The sequence below is a fragment of the Somniosus microcephalus genome, chromosome 15, assembly GCF_052327205.1.
Source record: "Somniosus microcephalus isolate GS21.2 chromosome 15, FLI_Smic_1.0, whole genome shotgun sequence".
Classification (NCBI taxonomy): Eukaryota; Metazoa; Chordata; class Chondrichthyes; order Squaliformes; family Somniosidae; genus Somniosus; species Somniosus microcephalus.
Genome location: NC_141001.1, coordinates 25,644,088 through 25,670,709, shown reverse-complemented (window position 1 = coordinate 25,670,709; position 26,622 = coordinate 25,644,088). Strand labels below are relative to the sequence as shown.

The following is a 26,622-nucleotide window of genomic DNA, read 5'->3' as shown; positions in this document are numbered from 1 at the left end:
CAGATAAGACTGGGCACTTTGGTTGATCACCAGCCTCAGTTCCCAGAGTGGGAAGGTGTGTGTAGAGGATAGTTGTTTCATGCACCTTGAAGATAAAATAGGTAACTTTATAATCAAGATTAGAGATTTCTTTGAGTTTTTTTTGTTTTTATGTTATGAATTTAATTTCTAGATGTACATAATCAATTGCTGGAAAAGCAAGATTGACACCAAAACATTTTTGAGTGACTTGTTTGGTCAGGTTTGTGGCACTTCCCAGTTTATATTGTTATTCCACTTGAGAAGTTAGAGAATAGGCTTTCTACTGTAAATATATGATTGTATTATATTGTATGTCTGGGTCTGCTGTAGACTCATTTCTATTAGTCAACAACTCCATTATCATTGTATCATGTGACTACCAGGATGGTAGAAGGTGAACTAGATGGACCGTGGTCTTTTTTCGTCTAGCAATTTCTATGTTCCAATATCGCTTTCACATTATTCACTCGTTCATTGTGTGTTTAATAAATGTTCGTATTCTTTTGTCAGCTGTGACTCAGTGGTAGCACTCTCACCTCCAAGTTAGAAAGTTATTGGTTCAAGCCCCACTCCAGATCCTTGAGCACAAAAATCTAAGCTGAGACTCCAGTGCAGTGTGAGGGAGTGCTGCATTGTCAGAGGTGCTGTCTTTCAGATGAGACGTTAAACTGAGGCCCCGCCTGCTCTCTCAGGTGACCGTAAAAGATCCCATGGCACTATTTCGAAGAAGAGCAGGGGAGTTATCCCCGGTGTCCTGGTCAATATTTATTCCTCAATCAACAGAACAAAAACAGATTACATAGGATTACATATAATATACGGCACAGAAACAGGCCATTCAACAGACCAGTCCATGCCGGCATTTATGCTCCACACGAGCCTCCTCCCATCTTTCTTCATCTAAATCTATCAGCATAACCCTCTATTCCCTTCTCCCCTTAAATGCATCTATACTATTCGCTTCAACCATTCCCTGTGGTGGTGAGTTCCACATTCTCACCACTCTTTGGGTAAAGCAGTTTCTTCTGAATTCCCTATTGGATTTCTTGGTGACTATCTTATATTGATGGCCTCTAGTTATGCTCTTCCCCACAAGTGGAAACATTCTCTCTGTATCCACTCTATCAAAACCTTTCATAATTTTAAAGACCTCTAATAGGTCACCCCTCAACCTTCTTTTTTCAAGAGAAAAGAGACCAGCCTGTTCATCCTTTCCTGATATGTATACCCTCGCATTTCTGGTATCATCCTTGTAAATCTTCTCTGCACCCTCTCCAGTGCCTCTATATCCTTTTTATAATATGGCGACCAGAACTGTACGCAGTACTCCAAGTGTGGTCTAACCAAGGTTCTATACAGGTTTAGCATAACTTCCGTACTTTTCAATTCTATACATCTAGAAATAAACCCTAGTGCTTGGTTTGCTTTTTCTATGGCCTTGCCATAGAGTGAGAGGGGATTTCATTGAAACTTATAAAATTCTGACAGGACTGGACAGACTAGATGCAGGAAGGATGTTCCCGATGATCGGGGAGTCCAGAACCAGGGGTCACAGTCTAAGGATAAGGGGTAGGCCATTTAGGATAGAAATGAGGAGGAATTTCTTCATCCAGAGAGTGGTGAACCTGTGGAATTCTCTACCACAGAGGCAGTAGAGGCCTGTTAACCCCTCGCTTCTGTGAGGAGGATCTACCCCTAACTCGGGGTATCAGGGTTCGCTGCTTTAGGAGACTCAACACGCCGGTCAGTCTATTGTCACTTTCTCAGTAATACACAAAGTCAGAAACTGTAAAATAAGTAAAGTTTTATTCCGGTAACCGGTACTGGGCTTCACTCTGAGAAGCCCTCTGTGTTTGCACACAAGAAAGTCTCCTCTAGAGTGCGCCCTTAGACTCACGGGGCTACAATATTTATACATTTTCATAAACTTGCAAGTCATCATGAGAATACAGAAAACTAGGCGATCACACGCTACACAAGTCATTTGTTTCTTTTTACAGAGTTCTGTTTAAAATTCACTTTAGCTTTCAACAAAATTCGGCCCTGAGACTGTCTCTACTCTGTTCTATAAACATTCTGTTTCATCCTTTCTTATCTATGTGTTTTGCATTCCCACAGTCCTGTATCAGCTTTTTACATTTAAACCATTCACTGTATGTCAAGTAGTCCATCATGCTTTGCGAATCATTGGTAAGGCAGTATGGGATTAATCCAGCTTAACATTCCCTCCTTTTATCATTACATGATAACCGCGACCTTTTCTCTACATACTGCACAGGGCGTCAACTATTCCATATATATATATATGTTACATAGTTGAAGATTATTCTGCCCCGCCTGGGGTTTCCTCTCCATTGCATTGGATCTTCTCTTTCGGTGTGCTCCATTAATTCTGCCCCGCCTGGGGTATCCTCCGTTTCTTCTATCTTTCCTGATGTTACCCCGCCTGGGGTCTCCTTTCTCGCTGTTGAGGTTATGTCCATTATGACAAGAGAGGTGATGACAACTTGCAGTGTGAAGCGTGAATCCATTTTGTCTTTCCTTCGACCTTCACTGCGGTATGCGTGGTTAACAGTACTTGATAGGGTCCCTTCCACCTGGGTTCTAGTCCTTTTCGGTAGAAATTCTTTACGAAAACATAATCACCCGGTTTGAGTCGATGACAGGCGTCCTCTGGTGTTGGTTTAGTAACAGCTGTTACCTGTTGATGAGACAACTTTAAGACATCATCTGATTGTCCATTACATGAATATCTATTTGTCTGTCGTCTTGGATGGGAGCCGAGAACGGGGTTCTTAAAGGTCTTCCGAAGATAATTTCTGCTGGTGACAATCCTGTCTTTCGGGCAGGATTGGTCCTCATATAGCATATAATGCGATTGATAATACTTCTGGCCATTTTAATTTGGTTTCTACACAAAGTTTGGCCAATTTTAGTTTTAGGGCTCCATTAGCCCTTTCCACCAGTCCTGCTGATTGTGGATGAAGCGGGCAATGTAAATGCTGTCTAATATTGAGAACATTGCAAAGTTCAGCATTAATTTCTGCAACAAAGTGTGGTCCGTTGTCAGAACTCAATTGTATTGGCACTCCAAACCTTGGCACAATGGCCTAGAAATTCATTATAGCCACTTTTGGGGCGGTAAAGTCGGGCGGCTGCTAAAGTTTGCGCCCAGCGCAAAGTCGAGGCCACTTCGCCGATATTCAGTTGCATCGCCCTAAGAGGTTGCTGCTGCGCTAAAACAGGCGATGCACGACTATCATTAGGCGCTAAGCTGGCAGCCCGGGGCGCTAACACCGGAAGTTGGGCGCAGGGCAGGTGCGGCGAGCTGCTGATTGCCGGCAGACACTCTGGCTCCGGTGAGCTCTTAAAGGGGGAGGGTGGATTTGTTTTTTTGACAGGCCGAGACTACTGTATTTGTGGAGGGCTTCTCTCCATCACTTTGTTGTTCCTCCTCCTCCTCCTCCTCCTCCTCCTCCCAAAGAAGGAGTGTTGCAAAACGGCTGCCTTTTCTACTGCAGGTGTGCCCTTTAATTTGCGCTCCCCGCGGCTCGCCTCGGCTGTGTACCGTTCCACTTCACAGTCGTTCGGGCCGCCAGGCGCACAATGGGGCGGCGCGAGTGAAGTTCCAGTTCCGGGCGCACAAAGGGCGTTGCACGACGAAATGACGTCATGATCTGCGCACGCAGATGAGCGCGCGCAATGACTTTGCGCCGGCGCTAAATGTCTACTGAAGTTGGGGCGAGGCGCAGATCGCGCTGCGCCCGGGCGCTAAGCGCCTAGCGCTCGAGATCTACTCCTCCTAAGGCGCTAACGGCTGGCGCAGCCAACTGAATTTCTAGGCCAATATCTTTCAGTATTATTTTGCACACAGTCTTTGCGGTATTGTTCCTTGTTGGGAAGGCTTCCATCCGCTTACTAAATACATCAATGATAACTAGTACATATTTATATCCATAAGCTGATTCTAATTGTACAAAATCTAACTGCAGTATTTGAAAGGGACCGTCTGGGATAGGAATTGTTGCTGTTACGGTTGGTATAGCTTTTCCTGGGTTGTGTTGCTGACATATCAGACAGTGATCAATTGTCTGCTGTGCCACTTTTCCCCAATTTGGGTTGTACCAAGAATTTTCCAATTGTTTTACCATAGGGTACTTTCCTCCGTGGAATAGTGTGTGACACGTATGCACTATCCAGGGGAGTATAGAATCAGGAACAACTATCCTTCCCATCGGGTCTGCATATAATTGTGTCAAATGATCCTTTTTACAATTTTCTTTTATCCACTTTTGTTTTTCAATTTCAGGAGCGTCCTCCTGGTGCTTTTGAACATCTTCCAACGATGGCGCACAGGAGGGATACTTCCCTCCCTGCTTTTGTTCCAACTGGGGCATTTGTTTTTGGTCCATATACATAGCGGCATATTTTGCAGCTTCATCTGCCAATCTATTCCCCTCAGCAACCTGTGTATGTAACTGTGTGTGTGCCTGACATTTACCTATGGCTAATTCCCTGGGTAGTAATACTGCCTGCGTCAATCTTTCTACCTGTACTTGGTTCGATATGGGAGTTCCAGATGTGGTCAGAAAACCCCTCCTTTTCCATATTATTCCGAAATCATGCACTACTCCGAAGGCATATCTGGAGTCCGTATAAATACTTACTTTCATCCCTTCTGATAATTCGCATGCTCTTGCTAATGCGTGCAATTCTGCTTTCTGTGCTGACCAATGATTTGGAAGTTTACCTGATTCTACCACATTTGGTGACTCTATAGTTGCGTATCCTATCTGTCCTTCTCCTGTATCTGATCTAGAGGCCGATCCATCCACAAAGTACTCATGGTCTGGGGTATTCAAAGGCACGTCCTTTAAATCAGGTCTGATAATTGTTTGAGTCTCAATTTTTGTTACACAGTCATGTATTGGTTCACCTACATGTTCTGTGGGTAGCTGTAAGAATTCAGCTGGGTTTATGTTTTTTGCAAAGTTGAAAGTCAACAAGGGATTCTGTATCAACTTGATCTCGTAACTAGTTATCCTTGCCGGCGTCATGTGCTGTGTGGATAATTTGTTCAGTAATGATTGTAAGGCGTGACTACTATAAATTTCCACTTTTGAGTGTAAGGTAATATTTTCTGCTGAGGTCACTGCATGATAGGCCGAGGCTATGTCCTGTAGACATCTAGGGAGGGCTCTCTCTACTGGGTCTAGGTTAGTGGAGAAATATGCCACCGGTCTCTGCCTGTCTCCATGTTCCTGTTGATATTGCCAGGCCTGAGCATCCTGGTTATAACCTCCTCTTCCCCTATATCCGCCACGTCCTCTGAAACCTCCCCTACCCCTGCCTCTCTGGCCTGGATTAAAAAATGGTCTTGCCCCTGGAACTGACCATACATGTTGTGGTGCGGACGGGCAATCCCTTCGCCAATGACGAGGACTACCACAAATTAAACATCCAGGTTTGGCTGGGGAATTCGTCTGCGGGCCTTGTTGCCTAGGAACCTGGGCAAACATTGTCTCTTTATTCTCTCCCTTACTATCTTTCTCCTCCTTTTTCTCTTTTCCCAAACTTTCTTCAACCTGTACAAGCCGTTTATGGGTTGCATTTGTATTTCTCTCCTCCTAATTTTCAGTGGTTAATTTATAGGCAGAGGCGATTTCAGGTTTAAGGCAAGATAAAATCAAGGCATTATACTGAGGAGAGTTTACGTCCTCATCAAAATATGCATCTCCCGAGTACTTACTATAGACCTGAGAGAAACGCTGAACAAAATCCTCTACCCGTTCCTCTTTCTTCTGTTTAGTATTTGTGGTGTATGTAACCTGTTCCACCTTAAGAGAACTTAAGCCTGGTCCACCTTAAGAAAGGTACTACTTTCTTTGGCTGCTGTATACGTAATACCGGTGGTGACCACACCGGTATATAAGCACAGTGTAATAATATTGTATTCAGTATAGTCCGACCTCCAACCAGTAAAGACCTGTTGAATTTACTCTTGTGGTCTGTGTAGTAATTCTCACTATAACACACAGGCCTAGAAATTCAGTATAGCCACTTTTGGGGCGGTAAAGTCGGGCGGGCGCTAAAGTTAGCGCCCGCCGGAAAGTGGAGGCCACTTCGCCGAAATTCAGTAGCTTTGGCCAAGGAGTTTGGGCGAGCGCTGAAACTGGCGTTGCACTCCTATCTTTAGGCGCTAAGCCGGCGGTGCGGACTGATAACGCCGAGGCCGGGCGCAGCGCAGGTGCGGTCATGTTTTGATTGACAGCAGACACCCTGACGCCGGCCAGCTCTTAAAGGGGGAAGGGTCGACTTTGTCTGCAGCCACGCCCTGGATAGTGGAGCCCTGCAGCTAGGCCTGAACACTGCTGGTGGACCCAAATAGCGCCTGAAGCCATGCAGAAGGCCCGTGAACGAGCGCAGCGCTTCTCAGAGCATGCTTTGAGGGTGCTGCTTAGGGGGTTGGAAAAGAACAGAGAGATCTTGTGCCCGGACAGTGGCAAGAAGGCTCCCAGGAGGCAGTACAGGAGAGCCTGGAGGGAAATCGCCCTGAGGGTGTCAGCCAACAGCGATGTCCCCAGGACTGCTGACCAATGCCGCAAGAAGTTCAACGACCTCAGTCGGTTGGTCAGGGTGAGTACCCTTTCCAGTGTCCTCCTCATCCTTGCATGTGCACCTCACATTATGGGCAAAGGGACCTCAAAGGCCTAATGGCCAGCCCTCCTCCCGCAGCTATGGCACTGGCATGATCATCAATAGCACTCTCTGCACTTAACACACAGGCCAAGCTATTCGACCATGGGAGGCAGTGCACACAACAACAGGGCACCACACTGTACTTAGAGGCCGTCCTTTCTCTTGCAGGCCAAGCTGGCGCGGAATTTGAAGAGCCAGACTGTCACCGGGGGAGGCCGTCCCCAGTTCCAGCAGCTCAGTCAGCTGGAGGAGAGCATGGCTCGACTCGTGCGTGGCCGGGTGACTGGCCCCGTTGCTATTGGAGATGCCGACCCTGTGCTGGGACCCAATGGTAAGGACATGACCGTTTGGACCTCTCTGGTTCCCCTTGCGCTTCAGATCTACATCCTTTGCCACTGTCCCACCAATGCACATAATGGCACTACTCATGCCTCCCTCGCTGACGCCCTGTCCTCACTCTAAAGCTACTCTTGTGCCTTCCTGCTTTCAGCTGGTGAGGAGGAGGTCCCTGAAGCTGAGAGTGCCAGTCCCTCGGAAGAGGAGGACGACGAGGACCAAGAGGAAGGCGGCACATCGGGGGAACCCTCATCCGCGCCAGGGGATGGCAATGGAGGGGACACGTCTTGCCTGGAGGAGAGCCAGGGGGAAGTGTTGCAGGGGGGTGTAGCTCCTGGGCCCAGTGGCGTCCAGGCACGCGGGAAGGGTCGGGCAGCATGGCTGCCTTCTCCCCAGAGGGGGGAAGTGTTGCAGGGGAGGGCAGTTGCTGGGCCCAGTGGCGTCCAGGCACGCGGGAAGGGTCGGGCAGCACGGCTGCCTTCTCCCCAGAGGGGGGAAGTGTTGCAGGGGAGGGCAGTTGCTGGGCCCAGTGGCGTCCAGGCACGCGGGAAGGGTCGGGCAGCTCGGCGGCCTTCTCCCCAGAGGGAGAGTCCGCCCTCCAGTCCGGAGACGGTCCTCGCCCAGGAGGTGCGCCTCCTTGATGAAATGTCCGCGGCCTCGGAGCGGCGCCACAACGAGTTCATGGGGGTTGTGGGACAGTTGCCTCAGGCCATTGAGTCCCTGGCTTATAGTGTGGCCAATTTCGGGGACTCACAGGCCAGGGGTGTCGAGCAACTCGCGGCAGCACAGGCCAGGGGTGTCGAGCAACTCGCGGCAGCACAGGCCAGGGGTGTCGACCAACTCGCGGCAGCACAGGACGTGACTCGCGAGTTCATGAGTGGTGCCGTCCAGACACTGGCTGATCTGATGCGGGCACAGACCAGGGCAGTTCACGCACTCACTTCTGCCACACTCGCTGTGTCACGGAAGCATCGCCAGGGCACCCGCCGCCCTGCTGCAGCACAGCGGTCTGGCCTTCACCAGATTGCTGCGCTTGCTGCAGTGCCAGGCCGGCCGAGTGCCAGTGTCTCTGGCGACCAGCGAGCGCCTGGCATCAGCCAGCTTGCCCCCATTGCTGCAGCTGCCACTGCCACTCCCCCAGCCAAGGTGCGATGAGCTGCTGGAGAGACTGATGCTGGCCAGCCACAGCTGCAGCAGTCAGCAGCCGGCCCCTCCAGGGCCGGACCTCGTCTAGGCCGACCCCCAAGGGCATCTGCCGTCACGCATTGTGCCCCTCAGGAGCCTTCCCCCAGCCTTGCAACACCCACAGGGCCCAGGTTGAGGCGGAGCAACAGGTCGGGCAGGGGCCGGAGAAGCCTGCACAAGGACTCGCCCTCTCGGCACACCAAGTAGAGTGTGTTGCCACCTGTTTTTTTATATGGGGGTGTTTGTGTTCTGGGGGGGGGGGCTTATTTTGGTAAGGTCGAGGATGAAGGCCAATTGGAAGGACAATTTTTGTTATTCCTCCCCAGGTTGTGGGAGTGAGATATGTTTTTGACTGTTTTTTGGGGGTCTTGTCTGTTTTTCTGTTTCATGTGGGAAGGGCCCTGAGTTTGTTAAATAAAGCTTTTTATTTATTCAGCTTGTCCAGGTGTCATGTTTCAAGTGGTTGTTGCGTTAACCGGCTGAGGGCTTGCGGAGCGGCTGCATTCAGGTGCGTTCATTGCCACAAGCCATTCCCTGACAGGGGGCCTAGAAGTGTCGTTCAATAAGCCGCCGGCGGACGGCCCTTGGACCTTGTGGCTCCTTCCTGGGCTGGTACTCCTCCTCCTCCTCATGGTCCTCCTGCTCGTCCTCCTGAGGTGGTGGTCCAACGCGAGGTGGCAGTGCCTGAGTCCTGCGGATAGCCAGGTTGTGCAGCATGCAGCAAACGACGACGAACTGGGAGACTCTATCCGGCGAATACTGTAGAGATCCGCCGGAACGATCCAGGCAGTGGAACCGTTGCTTGAGGACGCCAATCGTTTGCTCTATGATGTTCCTTGTGGCTTGATGGCTTTCGTTGTATGCCTCCTCCGCAGGGGTCCTGGGCGCGCGGAGCGGGGTCATGAGCCATGTACACAAAGGGTAGCCCTTGTCCCCAATAAGCCATCCCCTTGGTGGAGGCTGTGCCTGGAACATGTCAGCCACAGTAGTCTGGCGCAGGATAAATGCATCGTGGCTGCTTCCTGGAAAGCGGGCATTGACAGCTAGGATGCGCTGCCTGTGGTCACACACCAGCTGTACATTGAGGGAATGGTAGCCCTTCCGGTTGCGGTAATCCTCGGCATTGTCGATAGGTGCCCGCATAGCCACATGCGTGCAGTCAATGGTGCCCTGCACCATGGGGAAGTCGGCGATCCTGGCAAATCCGACTGCACGCTGCTCCTGCCTCTCTAGGGTCATGGGGAAGGAGATGAATTGGTGTCTCCTTGCGAAAAGGGCATCGGTGACCTGCCGGATGCAGCGATGCACGGCGAACTGGGAGATGTTCGCTATGTCCCCAGCAGCGGCTTGGAAGGAGCCGCTTGCATAAAAGTTCAGAGCCACCGTGACCTTCACTTCCACCGACAGAGACGTCCTGCACATCAGCTGTGGACGCAGACCTCTGTGAAGCAGCTGGCAGATCTCTGCAACCACCTCCCTTCTGAAGCGCAGCCTCTTCACACAATGCGCGGCAGTCATGGTGAGATAGGACACCTGCTGCCGGTATTCCCTGAGTGGGTAAGGCCTACGTTGCCGACGCCTGATGGCCCCTCTGCGTCTAGGCATGGCTGGCCCTCTCACACAGCGTCTGCGAGCCCTTCGCACATAATGCTGGAACTGAGGGTTGGAACCCCATGCAGCCCCCATAATAAACTTGCAAACAGTGAAATCACAATGAGTCTAATTTCCAAGCTCTGGCCAGAAGCCAAAAATACCTCTCCTATGTTGTCCCAAATCAGTAAGGTCTGTTCCTTGGTCTCTGTCCAGAAATCCAAAGCACTAAAGTCATGGCAGCAAAATGGCTGGCCTTTATATTTCAGTCTAAGTGCCCTTTAATTAGCGCTCCCCGAGGCCCGCAGGGCCTCTGCTGCGTTCCAGTTCACAGTTCTTAACAGCGCCACGCCCACATTGGGCGGGCGCCACTGAATTTCCGGTTTGGGGCGCACAAACAGCGTTGCACGACGAAATGACGTCATAAGCTGCGCGCGCAGCTGAGCGGGCGCAAACACTTTGCGCCGGCGCTAAATGTCAACTGAAGTTGGGTGTAGGCGCAGTTCGGACTGCGCCCGGGCGCTAAGTGCCTAGCGCTGGAAATCTACCCCTCTCAAGGCGTTAACGGCTGGCGAACGCTACTGAATTTCTAGGCCACAGACTTAACAGTGGCGACGAGTCCGATTCTTACCCTGCTGCAGTAATTTCCACGGCGACTTCGTCCACAGACAGGACATCGAAGAGAGGTTTCCACCCTCATCACCTACGGGAAGACACGTCGAGCGGCAGGCATCGAGCAACCGGAGTGCAGAAGACATCCTGACCTCGAAGCCTCCATCAGCGACTGTCAGCTTCTTCTACTACCTCGTGGTGGGTAAGACGGGCAGCGACGCGACAGAAAGTCAACCGCGTTGGCTGTACAGACGGGGCTGGGAAGACGGAGGAATAAGGGCGGTGAGGTCGATCGCGACCAGAGATAAGGGCCGGGCCGCTTTCGAGCGAGAGGCACAGCGCGGGACATCGATCGCGACCGGAGATAAGGGCCGCATTCGGGCTAAAGGCGCAGCGTCTGGGGAAACTGAAGGTGCGAGAGCCGCGGTGAAGCGGAGACAGCGTCGGGGGACGGGTGAAGACCGCCAAGCGTGGGAAAACCGCCATTTTGTGGGCGGAGGACGACGGCAAGAGCGGGAAGCCGCCATCTTAGATAACATTAAAAATCCGATAAATTGCTACAATGCCTAAACATGGGAACATTAATGCCTTCGACAGTGATATAGAAGACTGGGCTATGTGTGTAGAACGCATACAAAACTATTGTAAGGCAAATAAAATTCCTGAGACAGATAAAGCACTAACATTACTAAACTTAATGGGTGCGAAGACATACGGGCAATTGAAACACCTGTTATCACCAGATGAACCGGCGGATAAGACGTTCGAACAGATTGTTACTGTCCTAAAAAATCATCTTAGCCCCACGCCGCTGATGCTAGCGGAACGATTTAAATTTTACGATAGAAGACAGCTGCAAAATGAAAGCAATGCTGAATATTTGATGGAATTACGTAAGCTAGCAAAATATTGTCAGTTTGGAACGGGACTGACAGAGGCACTTCGAGATAGATTTGTGTGTGGTTTATTTAAACAGGATACACAAAGGCGACTGCTCGAGGAGAATGAGCTGTCTCTCGAGAAGGCGGTCACTATGGCAGCAGCACACGAGGCCGCAGCGAGAGGCACGGCAGTAATGCAGCTACGGCCACCGGAACTCGGTACAAACAAATTGGGTTTGAGTTCTGTCAAATGTTATCGTTGTGGAAAGACAACGCATGATCAGAACCAGTGTTGGTTTAAAAACTGAGAATGCAGAACGTGTGGCAGGCTTGGCCACATAGCTAAAGTATGCCGGTCAGGAAAGAAGACCAGCAACAAAAAGTCACCGCAAGGAAAATATGCAAAGGTACACAAGGTGACAAAGAACAGTTTGACTGAACAGAAGTCAGATTCAGACGCTAGCAGTAATGAACTGGATAGCTTAAGAATACACAACGTTGGTAAGGATACAGACCTCCAGACAATTTGGGTCACTCTTAAGATAGCAGGAGTCCAAGTAAAAATGGAATTGGACACTGGATCGGCATTGACGGTCATGAATAAGAAAGATTACAGAAGGTTATTCCAACATATTCCCTTACAGGATACGGAGATTATATTGAAAACGTACACGGGGCAAAGAGTGTACCCCATCGGAAAAATAGAGGTAGAAGTGGTCCACAAGGGCGAAGGAAGCCAAGTAATGGACTTATATGTGCTACCTGAAGGAGGTCCACCACTACTAGGACGGGAGTGGATTAGGAAAATGAACATGGACTGGCACTCCTTGAAAGCACTAACGGTAGATTCCGGGGAAACAGCTGTCAAACCTAAACGATTGTCCAGAATATTGGATGAGGCTAAAGAGGTGTTCCAGCCGGGACTGGGAACACTGAGAGGAATTACGGCAAACATCAAGATTGATGAACATGCACAACCAAAATTTTTTAAAGCCAGACCGGTACCCTATGCAATACGACCTGCGGTTGAAGCGGAGCTGGAAGCACTAGAACGTTCAGGGGTACTGTCTAAAGTAGATTGGAGTGAGTGGGCTACGCCCATTGTTCCCGTTATGAAACGTCCTGCGAACAATAAGCCAGGAGATCCAGGGAAGGTTCGCATCTGTGGAGATTTCAAGATCACCGTTAATCCGGTGCTTCACACGTGCAGTATCCGCTTCCACGGATTGAGGATATTTTCGCTTCACTGTCTGGCGGGAAACACTTCACCAAGATAGACCTGGCGCAGGCGTACTTGCAGATGGAGGTTGAAGAAGAGTCACGCCAATACCTCACGATCAACACGCACCGAGGGTTGTACCGGTACAATAGGCTGGTTTTTGGTGTGGCATCGGCTCCAGCAATTTGGCAGAGGGCCATGGAGCAGGTATTACAGGGAATTGCAGGCACACAATGTTACCTGGACGACATTCTGATCACAGGTGATGGTGATGAACAGCATCTCGCTAACTTGGAACTGGTGCTCAACAGACTGAAAGAGTATGGACTTAGAGTAAATCGGCAGAAATGTGAGTTCTTCCAGAAGCGGATCTCGTACTGTGGTCATGTCATTGACCGGGAGTGGCTTCATAAGTCTCCTGACAAGATAGCGGCAGTTGTAAAGGCTCCCGCTCCGGAGAATGTCTCTCAGTTGAGGTCGTTTCTAGGATTAATTAACTACTACCATAAATTTCTGCCAAATCTATCCACGGTGCTGCATCCGTTGAACGCTCTTTTACAGAAAGGGGTACCATGGGACTGGGGTGAAAACTGTAAGAAGGCATTTCGCAAAAGCAAAGAATTGATCACCTCAGAGGAAGTGTTGGCTCACTTCAACCCGACACTGCCTATTCGGTTGGCTTGTGATGCTTCTCCATATGGTATTGGGGCAGTACTCTCACATAAATTGCCAAATGGCACGGAAAGGCCAGCCGCGTTTGCATCCAGATCATTGACCTCCGCTGAGCGCAACGATGCGCAGATCAATAGGGAGGCCCTTAGCCTTGTATGGGGAGTGAAGAAGTTTAATCATTACCTACAGGGCCAAAAATTCACACTTCTGACGGACCATCAACCGTTGGTGTCCATTTTTAACCCTAAGAAGGGTGTTTCACTGATGACAGCACAGCGTCTCCAGAGATGGTCTCTTTTCTTAGGGGCACATCAATATCAGATAGAATTCAAAGGTACGAAACAGCATGGCAATGCTGATGGCCTGTCGCGCCTGCCACTACCTGAAGATGAAGACACGATGGAAGTTGACCCTGTTGAGTTATTTCATTCGACCATTATCGAGTGTTTACCTGTCACCAACGCAAGTATTGAAAGAGAAACCAGGAACGACCCGACACTGTCCAGAGTCTACGAGGTGACAGTGAAAGGATGGCCAACACGGGGTGATCCTCTGTTACCGGCATTCTCGGCAAGGCGAGACCAGCTGTCCGTCTGCCATGGTACTTTGATGTACGGGACGAGAGTGATTATTCCTCCCAAGTTAAGGGAAAGAGTTTTAAAAGAACTACATGAAGGTCATCTGGGGGGAGTTAAAATGAAAAGTCTTGCTAGGGCTTACGTATGGTGGCCGGGTATTGACCAACAGATTGAGGAGTTAACGAAAAGCTGCGCTGGGTGTCAAAAAGTGCAAAATGCACCTCCGATAGCACCGCTACACCCATGGGAATGGCCTTCAGCCCCATGGCAATGCGTACACATTGACTTTGCTGGTCCATTCATGGACTCCATGTTCCTAATCGCGGTGGACGCACATTCCAAATGGCCAGAAGTCATCAAGATGAATACCACTACTTCAGAAAAGACAATTGCGGTGTTAAGAACAATATTCGCAAGGAACGGATTGCCAGAACAGATCTGTTTGGACAACGGACCACAGTTTGTATCGGAAGAATTCCAACAATTCTTAAAGAAGAATGGAGTTAAACACTATACCTCTGCCCCATATCATCCGGTGACAAACGGGTTGGCTGAAAGATTTGTCCAGACATTCAAAAAGGCTATTAAGGCCATGAATGATGATCAGATTCCGCTGCAACACAAGGTCGATAAGTTCCTGATGTCATATAGAAACGCCGATCATGCCGTGACTAACCAAAGTCCTGCTATGATGTTTTATAACAGGAGGTTGCGGTCCAAGTTGGACTTGTTAAAACCAAATGTGCGGAGGGAAGTGGAAAACAAACAGTTTCGGCATATTAACAGCAAGACCACTCGAACTTTCGACGTAGGACAATCAGTGATGGCAAGGGGCTATGGAAACGACAAATGGCAGTCCGGAACAATCCGGGCCAGACAAGGACCTCTGATGTACACCGTAGATATTGGTCATAATGTGGTAAGGCGTCATGCGGATCAACTGGTAGAGTCGAGAGCAAGGGTCGAACCCATGGTTGTGACAGAGACAGCTGTGGAAGACGTTCATGAACCTGAAGCATCTACCTCGGCTGAGAATGTATTTGATGATGATGACACCCAATACATTGGCAACCAACTAGAGGAGGCACCTCAACAACAAGAATCAGAGACCACTGAAAGGCGTTATCCAAGCCGAATCAGAAAGCCTCCTGAGAGACTGAACCTTTGAACTGTTATACCTGAAGTTATATATGTATATATGTTATGTTTATTTGGGGATATGACTGTTAAGCTAAAAAGGGAGGATTGTGGTGTATATAACCTGTTCCACCTTAAGAGAACTTAAGCCTGGTCCACCTTAAGAAAGGTACTACTTTCTTTGGCTGCTGTATATGTAATACCGGTGGTGACCACACCGGTATATAAGCACAGTGTAATAATATTGTATTCAGTATAGTCCGACCTCCAACCAGTAAAGACCTGTTGAATTTACTCTTGTGGTCTGTGTAGTAATTCTCACTATAACACACAGACTTAACAGTATTTATTATTTTAGAATAGTTAATCTTTGTCTTCAATCCATCCTTAAATGCGTCTCCCAAACAATCAATTCTATGTCTTTCCGTAACCGCACTTACTGGGTGACTTCTTTCAAAGTCTGTCCATGAATTGTCTCCTAATTCCGTCTTAACAGTATTAAATTGTGTTCTAGTTAGGCAATGTGCAATCAAATCCCACATATCTTTTGCATTTCCCTGATAAGCTACAGCCGTTTGTTGTAACCAATCCCATGTTCTTTCTGCTCCCTCAGTTTCTACATTTGGGCAGTCCTTGCTAAGAGCACACAATTCTCCCGGTGACCATGGTTTATACATTGCTACCGTGCGCCCTAACCCATTGGGGTACTCTCTAATGGGGACCATTGTACCTTCACTACTACTGGGTTCCAGGGGTGTCACTGGGGATCCATGATCTGGAATATTAAGTGGAGTTCCTCCCAAAGGTGTTAATGGAGAAAAGGGAGGAGCAGGATTGGTGGAATCATTAGGGTCCGTATAACGCAAGGGATCATATTGTGGAGATCCAGGGGAAAGATTAACTTTCGGTTAGGAGTTATATAGGGTGAGAATGGTGGGACCAAAGGGGAACTAACATCTAGGGGAGCATGAGGGTTAGACCCTGAACTCTGAGAATTTAAGTTGGGGGTGGATTGAGCTTGTGGTATCACTTGTGGTAATGGAAGATGGCCTCCTAATGTGATCGTCTGTCCTGCTGCCACTTGTGGGGTCGGTAAATTATATAATGCAAGAAACAGATTATCTGATGCAGGAGGTGGTTGCCGAGGTGACTGCACCCGTGAAGATAATTGGGGCTGCCGCTGTTGCCGAGCTGAAGCCAATAATCCCCCCAATCTCACCAACGTTTGAGCGATAATTTCATCATCCTCTGATGTTTCATCATATGGCAGTTGTCCAAAAGCTTGTTTCGTAGTTAACACATCCTGTTCAACTTTATCTGCAGCTGCCTGCGCGTCCTTGGCCGGTTTCTCAGCCATCGGGTACATTCCTTCCTTTCGATCTTTTAAACCCTTTTCTAATTTATGTTTTTCACGATCTTGTTTCAGTTTTAAATTGCCGGCTTTACATTCTGCTTTAAGCCTGTCTGGGGATTTTTGCACACCACATTTATCTTGCAATAATATTCCTTTTGCTTGGGCGTTACTTTGACATGAGGCACATTGGGACTTTTGAACTCGATCATTGGATTCTTTTGACCATTTTGCCAATACGTCCCATTCTTTTTGATTCAATTTCGGCGCCTGGCTTCTGAGCTCAACTTGTTGTTTCTGTATTATATCCGGATCAAAGGTACCTGTTTGTGGCCAGCCTGTCTTCCCTTTAGCCCATTTTTTACAATATTTAGTCACTAATTTTTCCTCAATCTTATTTTGTCCAATTATTATGTCCAACGGAGTTTTCGGACCCCCTAACTCCGTCAATTTACTATTTCCTGCCCCCATTTTCCAATTTTTTCCTTATACGTACTTGATTTATTCCAATTTTGTACGTACTTAATTTAACCGGTTTTAACTCTTTATGGGACTCTAACCCAAAGGACTCTAACCTCTTTATGGGACTCTAACCCAAAGGACTCTAACCTCTTTACGGGACTCTAACCCAAAGGACTCTAACCTCTTTATGGGACTCTAACCCAAAGGACTCTAACCTCTTTATTTTTCTGACTTTGAGAAAGTGTGGTCACTCGAATTCTTACCTAAAGATTCCATTGGCACAAGGCCAGGATCACAGCGAATGCGGCAAGTCACCTCGTAACAGACAGAGCAAAAAGGTAAAAATCTTACCTGTGGCCACTTAGTTGCTCAGTCGTCCAAAAGCGACTTGTCAGCCTAGACCGCTGCGATTTGGACCGAAGTGCCTTGGAATCCCATCCTCGTCGCCAGAATTGTTAACCCCTCGCTTCTGTGAGGAGGATCTACCCCTAACTCGGGGTATCCGGGTTCGCTGCTTTAGGAGACTCAACGCGCGTATTGTCTATTGTCACTTTCTCAGTAATACACAAAGTCAGAAACTGTAAAATAAGTAAAGTTTTATTCTGGTAACCGGTACTGGACTTCACTCTGAGAAGCCCTCTGTGTTTGCGCACAAGAAAGTCTCCTCTAGAGTGCGCCCTTAGACTCACGGGGCTACAATATTTATACATTTTCATAAACTTGCAAGTCATCATGAGAATACAGAAAACTAGGCGATCACACGCTACACAAGTCATTTGTTTCTTTTTACAGAGTTCTGTTTAAAATTCACTTTAGCTTTCAACAAAATTCAGCCCTGAGACTGTCTCTACTCTGTTCTAGAAACATTCTGTTTCATCCTTTCTTATCTATGTGTATTGCATTCCCACAGTCCTGTATCAGCTTTTTACATTTAAACCATTCACTCTATGTCAAGTAGTCCATCATGCTTTGCGAATCATTGGTAAGGCAGTATGGGATTAATCCAGCTTAACAGCCAATACATTAAATATATTCAAGAAGGAGTTGGATATATTTCTTAAGGCTAAAGGGATCAAGGGGTATGGGGAGAAAGCAGGGACAGGGTACTGAATTTGGATGATCAGCCATGATCGCATTGAATGGCGGAGCAGGCTCGAGGGGCTGAATGGCCTACTCCTGCTCCTATCTTCTATGTTTCTATTACAATAGCAAAATACTGCAGATGCTGGAAATCCGAAATAACAACAGAAAATGCTGGAAAAACTCAGCAGGCCAGGCAACATCCGTGGAGAGAAATTAGAGTCGACGTTTCAGGTTGAAACCCTTTTTCAAAACTGGAAAGGAAATGAAATAGATCGAAAGGCAGGGCTGGGAGAGAACAAAAGAAGTGACTAGACATTAAGAGGTATTCAAAATGAGATGAGATGGTGATAGGACTAGTAAAGAGACAAAAGACGGCTGAGATTAGGTGTGAAACGTACTGGCAGAATGAGAGACAGCTGCCATGTAAAAAAAAGAGGAGGGGGGAGGGAAAACCCAAAACAAAGGGGTGGAAAAAAAATGTAAGTAAAAATGTGATAGGGGCCGAGGTTATGATCTGAAATTGTTGAACTCGATATTGAGTCCGGAAGGCTGCAAAGTGCCTAATCGGAAGATGAGGTGCTGTTCCTCGAGTTTACGTTGAGCTTCCATGGAACAATGACAGAGGCCAAGGACGGTGAGGTCCGAGTGGGAATGGAGCGGTGAATTAAAATGACAGGCGACCGGAAGCTCAGGGTCACCCTAACGGACTTAACGGAGGTGTTCCGCAAAGCGGTCACCCAATCTGCGTTTGGTCTCCCCAATGTAGAGGAGACCGCATCGTGAGCAGCGAATACAGTATACTAGATTGCGAGAAGTACAAGTAAATCGCTGTTTTACCTGGAAGGGGTGTTTGGGGCCCTGGACAGTGGGAAGGTATAGGGGCAGGTGTTACATCTCCTGCGCTTGCACGGGAAGGTGCCAGGCGAAGGGGAAGGGGTGCTGGGGGTGATAGAGGAGTGGACTAGGGTGTCTCGGAGGGAGCGGTCCCTACGGAATGTTTCTATGTTTGCTAACTGGTGTCGCAACTTTTAGTGATTTGTGCATTTGTACTCCGAGATCCATTTGTTCCTCTACCCCACCTAGACTCGCACCCTCCAAGTGTTAAGTGACCTCCCTATTCTTCCTACCAAAATGTAATACCTCACATTTATCTGTGTTGAACTTCATTTGCCAATTATATGGCCATTCTGCAAGTTTATTAATGTCCTCCTGTAATTTGTTGCAGTCCTCCTCAGTATTGACTATTCCCCCCCCCCCGCCCCCAATTTGGTGTCATCCGCAAATTTAGAAATTGTGTTTTTGATTCCAAAGTCTAAATTGTTAATGTAAATTGTGAACAACAGTGGAACACCACTACCCACCTTCTGCCATTGTGAATAGCTACCCTTTACTCCTACTCTTTCTGTCCTGAAGCCAGGCAGCAATCCATTCTGCTACTTGTCCCCTGACTCCGCATTCTCTGACCTTGTTCATCAGTCTATTATGGGGTACCTTATCGAAGGCCTTTTGAAAATCCAGATAAATTATATCTACTGCATTACCATTGTCTACTCTCTCTGTTACCTCTTCAAAAAGTGAAATAAAGTTGGTCTAGCAAGGCTTTCCCTTTTGAAATCCATGCTGACTATTCATTATATTATTTTTGGTTTCTAGATGTTCTTCCGTTTTCTCCTTTAGTAGGGATTCCATTATTTTTCCTACCACCGATGTTAAGCTGACTGGTCTATAATTCCCTGGACATGTTCTATTGCCCTTCTTAAATATCGGTATCATGTCAGCTGTCACCCAGTCCTCTGGCACTACACCTTTTTCCAATGAATTATTAAATATGCGTAGTAATACCTCTGCTATCTCTTCCCTAGATTCTTTTAAAATGCATGGATGCAATCCATCCATGGGTTTTATCCTGAGTTGGATTAGTTTATTTAATATATCCCCTTTTAAAAAATTTTTTAATGCACTTATCTCATTACTAATTTCATCATCCAATACCATATCCATCTGTTCATTCTCCCTGGTAAATACTGAAGCAAAATAATTATTTAATATTTCTGCCATCTCTCTATCATTACCTGTGGTCATTGTTACATTGCTGTTTGTAGGAGTTTGCTGTGCGCAATTGGCTGCTGTGTTTCCTATGTTACAACAATGACTACACTTCAAAAGTACTTCATTGGCTGTAAAGCGCATTGGGGTGCCCTGAGGTATATAATTGCAAGTCTTTCTTTTCCTTTTTTAAACTTAAAATTACATCAAAGAGCAAAGTGATCCTATGAAGGCACAGAATAAAATCAAGTAACTAAAAAATAAGCAACAAAGGGTCTGCTGTTTCATTCTTCCAGGTATGTTACCCAGCTCAGGGCAATGGTCGATGCTCTCGAAGGAATGGAGAATTGAGACTTGCCCACGAGTGATCTAAGGTACGAGAGACAAAATAATCTAGAGTAAGAAGGGTAGAAGACCCATAAATCTACAATAAATACTGAAGTAAAGTTGTTTTCATTAAAGATAGGAAGTCTAAGGGGATAATATTGGAAAGAAATAGGTAATTTTGAAGGACATTTAATGTGAATTATGAGCACAGATGCAAGAGGCATAGTATAAAATTAAAGAGCCTCAAACAAGAATTGAGAACTGTCTCAGCACATCTGCGACTGAAACCCTCATCCATGCTTTTGTTACCTCCAGACTTGGCTAGTCCAATGTTCTCCAGGCCGGTCTCCCACTTTGCAAACTCTACCGCCCATATTGTATCTCGCATCAACTCCTGTTCATCTGTCACCCCGTACTTGATGATCTGCTTTGGATTCCGGTCCACCAATGCCTGGATTTTAAAATTCTCATCCTTGTGTTCAAATCCCTTGTATTCCACCACAATCTGTAACCTTATGGCCAGCATATCCCTCACTTCACCATTACCATCCAGCCAGGCGACCAACCCTGGTTTAATGGGATGCATAGAAGAGCATGCCAGAAGCAGCACCATGTGTACCTGAAAGTGAGAGGCCAACCTGGTGAAGCTACAACACAGGACTGCATGTGTGTTAAACAGCAGAAGCAGCATACTATAGACAGAGCTAAGCGACCCCACAACCACCAGATCCGATCAAAGCACTGCAGTCCTGCCATATCCAGTCATGAATGGTGGTGGACAATTAAACATAGAAGATAGGAGCAGGAGTAGGCCATTCAGCCCCTCGAGCCTGCTCCGCCATTTAATGAGATCATGGCTGATCATCCAAATTCAGTATCCTGTCCCTGTTTCTCCCCATATCCCTTGATCCCTTTAGCCTTAAGAAATATATCCAACTCCTTCTTGAATATATTTAATGAATAGGCCTCAACTGCCTTCTGTGGTAGAGAATTCCACAGGTTCACCACTCTCTGGGTGAAGAAATTCCTCCTCATCCCTGTTCTAAATGGCTTACCCCTTATCTTTAGATTGTGACCCCTGGTTCTGGACTCCCCCGCCATCGGGAACATCCTTCCTGCATCTAGTCTGTCTAGTCCTGTTAGAATTATATAAGTTTCAATGAGATCCCCTCTCATTCTTTTAAACTCCAGCGAGTACAAGCCTAATCGACCCAATCTCTCCTCATACATCATTCCTGCCATCCCAGGTATCAGTCTGGTGAATCTTTGCTGCACTCCCTCCATGGCAAGAACATCCTTCCTCAGATAAGGCGACCAAAACTGCACACAATACTCAAGGTGTGGTCTCACCAAGGCCCTGTACAACTGCAGCAAGACATCCTTGTTCCTGTACTCGAATCCTCTTGCTATGAAGACCAACATACCATTTGCCTTCTTAACCGCCTGCTGCGCCTGCATGCTTACCTTCAGCGACTGGTGCACAAGGACACCCAGGTCTCGGTGCACTTCCCCTTCTCCCAGTCTATTGCCGTTCAGATAATAATCTGACTTCCTGTTTTGCCACCAAAGTGGATAACCTCGCATTTATCCACATTATACTGCATCTGCCATGCATCTGCCCAATTACCCAACCTGTCCAAATCATACTGGAGTTTCTCTGCATCCTCCTCACAGCACACATGCCCACCCAGCTTTGTGTCGTCTGCAAACTTGGAGATATTACATTTAGTTCCCTTGTCTAGATCATTAATATATATTGTGAATAGCTGGGGCCCTAGCACCGATCCCTGTGGTACCCCACTAGTCACTGCCTGCCACTCAGAAAAAGACCCGTTTATTCCAACTCTTTGCTTCCTGTCTGCCAACCAGTTCTTTATCCAAGTCAGTACCTTACCCCCAATCCCATGTGCTTTAACTTTGCACGCTAATCTCTATGCGGGACCTTATCGAAAGCCTTCTGAAAGTCCAAATACACCACATCCACTGGTTCTCCCTTATCTATTCTACCAGTTACATCCTCAAAAAATTCCAGTAGATTAGTCAAGCACGATTTACCTTTTGTAAATCCATGTTGACGCTGTCCGATCCTGTCACTGTTTTCCAAGTGCTCTGTTATTACATCTTTTATAATGGACTCTAGCATTTTCCCCACTACCGGTGTCAGGCTTACTGGTCTATAATTCCCTGTTTTCTCTCTACCACCTTTTTTGAATAGTGGGGTTACATTAGCTACCCTCCAATCCATGGGTACTGTAGAATTTTGGAAGTTGATCAGCAATGCATCTACTATTTCTAGGGCCACTTCCTTAAGTACCCTAGGATGTAGATTATCAGGCCCTGGGGATTTATCGGCCTTCAATTTCCCTAACAATACTGATTTCATTCAGTTCCTCCCTCTCATTAGACCCTATGTTCCCTGACATATCTGGGAGGTTAAACAACGAATGGGAGGTGGAGGTTCCATGAACATCCTCATCTCTGGAGATGTCTGTTTTTAGTGCCATTATTTTTTCTAATACCGTTTTCTTGGTTACGTTAACTTTAGTGATTTAAAAAATAATTAGTTTATGGGATGTGGGCGTTGCTGGCAAGCCCAACATTTATTGCCCGTCCCTAATTGCCCTCGAGAAGGTGGTGGTGAGCTGCCTTCTTCAACTGCTGCAGTCATGTGGTGAAAGTACTCCCACAGTTCTTTCCTGGGCTTTATAAATAGAGGCATAGAGTACAAAAGCCAGAAAGTGAGCTAAACCTATATAAAACACTAGTTCGGCCCCAGCTTGAATATTGTTTCCAATTCTGGGCCCCACACTTTAGGAAGGACTTGAAGGCTTTGGAGGGAGTACAGAAGAATGGTTCCAGGGATGAGGGAATACAGTTATGTGGTTAGACTAGAGAAGCTGGGGTTGTTCTCCTTGGAGCACAGATGGCTAAGAGGAGATTTGATAGAGGTGTTTAAAATCATGAAGGATTTAGATAGAAACTGTTTCCAATGACTGAAGGGTCGACAACACGATGGCACAGATTTAAGGTGATTGGCAAAAGAACCAGAGGCGACATGACGAAAATAAAATTTACACAATGAGTGGTTAGGATTTGCTCTGGGGGAGGGTTTAAACTAAAATGGCAGGGGGTTGGGAACCTGAGCAAGGAGACAGAGGAAAGGGAAACAAGGATAGAAGCAAAAGACAGGAAGGAGAAGAACAAAGGTGGCAGTCAGAGAAATCAAGGGTTTAAATCAAACATGGCCACAGTAAATAATAATTCTAAAAGGCCTAAGAGTGTTAAAAAAACAAGCCTGAAGGCTTTGTGTCTCAATGCGAGGAGCATTTGTAATAAGGTGGATGAATTAGCTGCGCAAATAGAGGTAAACGGATATGATATGATTGGGATTACGGAAACCTGGCTCCGGGGTGACCAAGGCTGGGAACTCAACATCCAGGGGTATTCAATATTCAGGAAAGACAGGCAAAAAGGAAAAGGAGGTGGGGTAGCATTGCTGGTTAAAGAGGGGATTAACACAATTGTAAGGAAGGATATTAGCTCTGATGATGTGGAATCTGTATGGGTAGAACTGAGAAATACCAAGGGCCAGAAAACGTTAATGGGAGTGGTATACAGACCCCCAAACAGTAATGTGGAGGTTGGGGATAGCATTAAACGGGAAATTAGAGACGCGTGCAATAAGGGCACAGCAGTTATCATGGGTGACTTTAATCTACATATAGATTGGGCTAACCAAATTATTAACAATACTGTGGAGGAGGAATTCCTGGAGTGTATATAGGATGGTTTCCTGGACCAATATGTCGAGGAACCAACTAGAGACCAGGCCATCTTAGACTGGGTATTATGTAATGAGAAAGGATTAATTAGCAATCTTGTTGTGCAAGGCCCCTTGGGGCGGAGCGATCATAATATGATAGAATTCTTCATTAAGATGGAGAATGAAGTAGTTGACTCAGAGACTAGGGTCCTGAATTTAAATAAAGGAAACTACGATGGTATGAGGCGCGAGCTGGGTAGGATTGATTGGGGAATGTTACTCAAAGGGTTGACGGTGGTTGGCAATGGCAAACATTCAAAGATCGCATGGATGAACTACAGGATTTGTTCATCCCTGTTTGGCATAAAAATAAAACAAAAAAGGTGACTCAACCGTGGCTAACAAGGGAAATTAGGGATAGCATAAGATCCAAGGAGAGGACAGATCAATTGGCCAGAAAAAGCAGTAAACCTGAGGATTGTGAGCAGTTTAGGATTCAGCAAAGGAGGACAAAAGGATTAATTAAGAGGGGGAATATAGAGTATGAGAGTAAGCTTTCAGGGAACATAAAAACTGACTGTAAAAGCTTTTATAGGTATGTGAAGAGAAAAAGATTGGTGAAGTCAAGCATAGGTCCCTTGCAGTCAGAATCAGGGGAATTTATAATGGGGAACAAAGAAATGGCTGACCAATTAAATACATACTTTGGTTCTGTCTTCACAAAGGAGGACACAAATAACCTCCCAGAGATGTCGTGGAACATAGGGTCTAATGAGAGGGAGGAACTGAATGAAATCGGTATTTGTAGGGAAATGGTGTTAGGGAAATTGACGGGATTGAAGGCCGATAAATCCCCGGGGCCTGATAATCTACATCCTAAGGTACTTAAGGAAGTGGCCCTAGAAATAGTAGATGCAATGCTGGTCATCTTCCAAAATTCTACAGACTCTGGAATAGTTCCCATGGATTGGAGGGTAGCTAATGTTACCCCACTGTTCAAAAAAGGTGGTAGAGAGAAAACGGGGAATTATAGACCGGTAAGGCTGACATCGGTAGTGGGGAAAATGCCAGAGTCCATTATAAAAGATGTAATAGCAGAGCACTTGGAAAACAGTGACAGGATCGGACAAAGTGAACATGGATTTACAAAAGGTAAATCGTGCTTGACTAATCTACTGGAATTTTTTGAGGATGTAACTGGTAGAATAGATAAGGGAGAACCAGTGGATGTGGTGTATTTGGACTTTCAGAAGGCTTTCGATAAGGTCCTGCATACGAGCTTAGCGTGTAAAGTTAAGGCACATGGGATTGGGGGCAAGGTACTGACTTGGATAGAGAACTGGTTGGCAGACAGAAAGCAAAGAGTTGGAATAAACGGGTCTTTTTCCGAGTGGCAGGCAGTGAGTAGTGGGGTACCGCAGGGATCGGTCCTAGGACCTCAGCTATTCACAATATATATAAATGATCTAGACGAGGGAACTAGATGTAATATCTCCAAGTTTGCAGACGACACAAAGCTGGGTGGGCGTGTGTGCTGTGAGGAGGATGCCGAGAAACTCCAGTATGATTTGGATAGGTTGGGTGATTGGGCAGATGCAGTATAATGTGGATAAATGCGAGGTTATCCACTTTGGTGGCAAAAACAGGAAGGCAGATTATTATCTGAATGGCAATAGATTGGGAGAAGGGGAAGTGCAACGGGACCTGGGTGTCCTTGTGCACCAGTCGCTGAAGGTAAGCATGCAGGTGCAGAAGGCGGTTAAGAAGGCAAATGGTATGTTGGCCTTCGTAGCAAGAGGGTTTGAGTACAGGAACAAGGATGTCTTGCTGCAGTTGTACAGGGCCTTGGTGAGACCACACCTTGAGTATTGTGTGCAGTTTTGGTCGCCTTATCTGAGGAAGGATGTTCTTGCCATGGAGGGAGTGCAGCGAAGATTCACCGGACTGATACCTGGGATGGCAGGAATGACGTATGAGGAGAGATTGGGTTGATTGGGCTTATACTCGCTGGAGTTTAGTAGAATGAGAGGGGATCTCATTGAAACTTATAAAATTCTAACATGACTAGAGAGACTAGATGCAGGAAGGATGTTCCCGATGGCTGCGGAGTCCAGAACCAGGGGTCACAGTCTAAAGATAAGGGGTAAGCCATTTAGGACAGAGATGAGGAGGAATTTCTTCAACCAGAGAGTGGTGAACCTGTGGAATTCTCTACCACAGAAGGCAGTTGAGGCTAATTCATTAAATATATTCAAGAAGGAGTTAGATATATTTCTTAAGGCTAAGGGGATCAAGGGATATGGGGAGAAAGCAGGGACAGGGTACTGAATTTGGATGATCAGCCCTGATCTCATTAAATGGTGGAGCAGGATTGAGGGGCCGAATGGCCTACTCCTGCTCCTATCTTCTATGTTTCTATGAATGTTACCTGCCAATTATCAGCCCAAGCCTGAACGTCATCCAGGTCTTGTTACATGCGGGCATGGACTGCTTCATTATCTGAGGAGTTGTGAATGGTGCTGAACACTGTGCAGTCATCAGCGAACATCCCCATTTCTCACCTTATGTTGGAGGGAAGGTCATTGATGAAGCAGCTGAAGATGGTTGGGCCTGGAACACTGCCCTGAGGAACTCCTGCAGCGATGTCCTGGGGCTGTGAT

At 47.0% G+C, this 26,622-nt stretch overlaps 1 long non-coding RNA gene across 1 annotated transcript; it reads right to left on the bottom strand.

Annotated features, from left to right (window-relative positions):
• Window positions 1-1,808: 1,808 nt before the first annotated feature.
• On the bottom strand, window positions 1,809-18,394 carry LOC147106589 (uncharacterized). The gene is made up of 2 exons (XR_015080955.1): window positions 17,095-18,394; window positions 1,809-2,737 (listed from the first exon to the last, which is right to left on the bottom strand). It is a non-coding gene; the product is annotated as an uncharacterized LOC147106589 (long non-coding RNA).
• Between the last annotated feature and the right edge of the window lie 8,228 nt (window positions 18,395-26,622).